This window comes from Sinocyclocheilus rhinocerous, unplaced genomic scaffold (assembly GCF_001515625.1).
Source record: "Sinocyclocheilus rhinocerous isolate Xijiao unplaced genomic scaffold, SAMN03320098_v1.1 scaffold1183, whole genome shotgun sequence".
Lineage (NCBI taxonomy): Eukaryota > Metazoa > Chordata > Actinopteri > Cypriniformes > Cyprinidae > Sinocyclocheilus > Sinocyclocheilus rhinocerous.
In genome coordinates, this window is record NW_015625028.1 from 257,358 (window position 1) to 261,723 (window position 4,366).

General features: G+C 36.0%; 1 protein-coding gene across 2 annotated transcripts in view; it reads right to left on the reverse strand.

Moving 5' to 3' along the window:
* gal3st3 (galactose-3-O-sulfotransferase 3) overlaps window positions 1–4,366 on the reverse strand; it is a 24,221-nt gene that overhangs the window by 11,313 nt on the left and 8,542 nt on the right. Inside the window, exon 1 of one of the 2 annotated variants that reach the window (XM_016562556.1) lies at window positions 3,754–3,974. The exons of the other annotated variant lie outside the window; for it this stretch is intronic. The gene's annotated coding sequence lies outside the window, so the exon portion shown is untranslated. Of the gene's footprint in view, window positions 1–3,753; window positions 3,975–4,366 lie in introns of those variants that run through there. 2 annotated transcript variants of the gene reach the window in all.

Sequence of the window (4,366 nt, forward strand, 5' to 3'; positions counted from 1 at the left end):
CAAAATCACCTTATATAAACGGCAAAAGTCAACAGGCTTTTCAAAGTCCAAAATATTGCCAAACAGGCGCTTTTGCATCTCGTTTCGAAACTAAATCATCCGCGATCGTCTTGTCTGTCTCACCTCACTCTTCTTGTCAGTCGGCTCGACTCACTCTCCTCACTGGAGAAATGAAATCTGATCTGTGATGCGACTGTCGTTCGGCACACTGCATTGAGTAGCCGCGTTCAGTTTTTAATTGTAGTGTCTGTTCTTTTACTGAACTAAATGATTTTTATTACTATAAAAAATCAAAACGACGGTGGGGGTCGGTGACGCGGTGGGCAAGTGACGTAACCGGTGTTGCGGCTTAACAACGGTATCACCGTCAACACCGTCTATCGCGGCAAGCCTATACCCCTGAGAGAAGAGCAGATTAGACACGCAGACCTCTCTTTACTTCACAACACTAATTCCTGCTCTAAGCTGACGTTTACTTATGTTCTTGACTTGTAGGATTGCAGTTTAAAAGGGACCATTTACAGCTGTGCAACAATCACAGTTGGTCCTTCTATTTTAAATAGCAAAGCATTTGTACACTAATCAGCTGTGCTAGTTTTAAGTTGCAAAAGAACAGAACAAAAAGCATTGAGAGATTTGATGCAACCGTCTTGCAAAGCTAGAATTTTGATATATACGACCTATTGATTTACACAGTGTTTAGACAACTTCATCTCTGCAGGTTTAACATGCATTTGTGAATGCAGCGTTCACTTCCTTCACTTTATTTACACATTCACATAATTTACAACTTTTTGTGGACAGAAGTTTACAGCATTTCACCGATATTCCGCCAAAATAAAAGCTTGAGGATTTTAAATATGAAACACTCAAGGGTTTGAACGTTTGAATGTGAAGAATTTGAAAATATATTAGTATTATAACTTGAAATGCAAAACAAAATCATTATAGTAAATAACACACTTCACGTTATGTAAGATTAAATAAAGAGATTAAATATTTCATGTTTACTTGCATGTCATGCGACCACTAACCAACATCCGAGAACCGCAAACATGAGAATATGTCTTTGCAACTGTTTTGATATTTTGATATATAGAAAAATCACCTCATTCTGACCTACTATATGTTTAGGTGCAACTCTGAAACTGAATATAATTGTGACCCTGGACCACAAAACCAGTCATAAGGGTCAATTTGAAATCTGAAAGCTGAATAAATAAGCTTTCCATTGATGTATGGTTTGTTAGGATAGGACAATATTTGGTCGAGATACAACTATTTGAAAATCTGGAATCTGAGGGTGCAAAAAAATCAAAATATTGAGAAAATCATCTTTAAAGTTGTCCAAATGAAGTTCTTAGCAATGCATATTACTAATCAAAAATTAAGTTTTGATATATTTACGGTAGGAAATTTACAAAATATCTTCATGGAATATGATCTTTACTTAATATCCTAATGATTTGTTTTTGGCATAAAAGAAAAATCGATAATTTTGACCCATACAATGTATTTTTGGCTGTTGCTACAAATATACCCCAGCGACTTAAGACTGCTTTTGTGCTCCAGGGTCACAATTATGAAAACAAAGCAGATTATGCAGGTTTGCACAAAGACATTTCATTGACTTGCTACCAAATGTCTCCGGTCGCTCCTAATTATGCAGCACAAAACAGTGAAAAACGTTCCTCTGGTTAATAAAGGAACCGTCTGTTTTCTTGCATCAGTGACAATGAATAGAGAACGAGGATAATTATTTATGAAGTGCGTGATTAACTACTCCTTCAGATTGCACTCTTGAACTCTAGAAACACTTAAAAGAGGTGCGCCTTTCCAAATCAATTTCCAGGATTTGATGTGTCCTGCACAGAACGAATGAGGCGGCAAGAGCATCCCAACAGGTCATGGGTTCAGATCCCCTGGCTCTCGTCTAATTAAATCCCCACAGACCAAAACATCCCGAGAGGCAGACAGAGCCGATCCTCGAGCGCCAGACGAGCCAAGCGCAAGATTTAATTATTGTGTGAGATGTAACAATCAGTGCAGAGCTGTTCGGCCCTCACTAGCGCCAGTTTATGGACTCGAGCAGATGGCACGACCTCTGGTGTAACACTGCGGGGAGATAAATCAAAGCGATCAGGGTGTGTGTGTGTGTGTGTGTGTGTGTGTGAGGAACAATGAGTGAAAAATGGGAACATTACATCCAGAAACATGCACGAGTGCAGACGGTGCTGCTTGACAACGCATTATAAGCTTACAGTCATGCATTATTTAATTAAAAAACAAAAATAACCTCAGTGCTCGAGGGGGCGATAGAGCTTCCTTCAAATGTCAAATGTGCTGTAAGTGTTTGCATTCACAAACATGTCTTGTTTAGGTTTAAAGGGGTCATATGATGCTTTTTTAAAGATCATTATTTGGTGTATTTGGTGTAACAGAATATGTTGACATGCTTTAATGTTCAAAAAACACATTATTTTTCAAATACTGTACATTATTGTAGGTCCTCTATGCCCCGCCTCTCTCAAACGCTTCGTTTTCTACAAAGCCCCCTCCTTCCAAAGAGAAAGGAAAACTTGAAATCGCATCATATGACCCCTTTAAAGGAACTAAAAGAAAAGCACAGTTTTGATAAAGTACTCAAGGGTTTCATAAACGGAGGCTTGTAAGCCGATGAAGAGCTAATTAAGTATTTTGAAGGATATGGCTTGTTTGTCATTTCAGAGTGAAGCGCAGCACTGTGTTTATTTACACGCGAGCAGCTTGTGATCCAGTGTTTTCAGCGTCTCGCGAGTTTTATATGCGTTTGTGAATGCAACGTTGTTTTATTTACTCATTCACATAAATTTACAACATTTCTGTGGACAGAAGTTTACAGCACCTCGTTGTTATTCCACCAAAATAAAAGCTTGAAATGTTAAAAGTTCAAGGGTTTGAGCGTTTATAAGTGAAGAATTTAAAACATAAATATTAGTATTGTATATTGTAGCATACAATAAAAATGATTATCATGAACTATTAGTTTTTTTATTTTGTCTTAATTTTTATAATTAGCATTAAAAGTATTATTATTATTATTGTTATTACTACTACTACTACTTAATTTGATTGGGTTCCTAAAACAGTGTAAATAACTAACAACAACAGCAATAATAATAATAATAATAAATATTATTATTATTTTAATAATAATAATAATTATTCAACTTTATTGGGTTCCTAAAACACCAGAACCTATTGTGGACTTCACAAATATCACAACTGAAAAGAGGATTGAGTCCACTTTAAATTCCAGCTAGAAAGTCAAAATAAAAGCACTTACTAAAAAAAATTAAAAAAAGATTAAATATTTATGTTTACTAATAAATCATGTGACCATTAACTGACATTAAAGAACTCTGAACAATTGTGTTGTTAAATTATTGAAATATTACATAACGCAAAATATCAAGGGAACTGCATGTAAATATTTTATGTCTAAGTGGTTTGGCTGACAAAAATGTTTGGGAACCTCTAGTTTACACTAATACTGACATTCAAGTCAGTTTAAGTTTGCCTAAAGCATTTGTAGAGTGCCAGATAAATACAGAGATGAACAGAAAAATGCAGCATCCACTAGAACACAAAAAGAGGAAAAGAAGAACTGACGGCAGCATCAGTGATGAAAGAGGCATCGAGCTGTCGCTGCGCCGTCACTGATATCCACTTACACACCCGCCGTCTGAGCAGCGAGAGACGCCCTGCACTCACCCGCGGGGGTTCAGCTGCGCCGCTCTGTGTCTGCATGCACGTGTTTATGGGGTTATTGAATCTGCTGCTGGGAAGGAGCATCTGTAACAGACCGATAGTCAAGGCCCTTTCTCAAGAGCATTTAATTATTCCTTCAGCGGCCCCTGAGCAACCAGCCATCCACCGCAAGTCTGAGAATAAAATTCAACAATAAAAAAAAAGTGTTTATGGGTATGTCTGCAATGACGCACTGCATACTTGTTTTGCATAGTATTCAGCTCTTTTATTTGCATCTAAATTAAGCAAAAAGCAAAAATCTGCAGTATACGACTGAACATCCCACAATGCAAAGTGCTCAACCTTTCAACGTTATATAAATGACTTCAAAAACAGATGTGCAAATTTTAACATCTTTGACTCATTAATCAGTCGAACCAAAAATAAGGACATTTTACACATAATAATAATAACCATATATATATGTATAATTTTAAAAATAAAATTATATACTGTAAATATAATTATAAATATATAAATATTTATCATTAAATTATAAATTTTTATTACAAGTATACATTATATATATATATATATATATATACAGTGGGTACGGAAAGTATTCAGACCCCCTTAA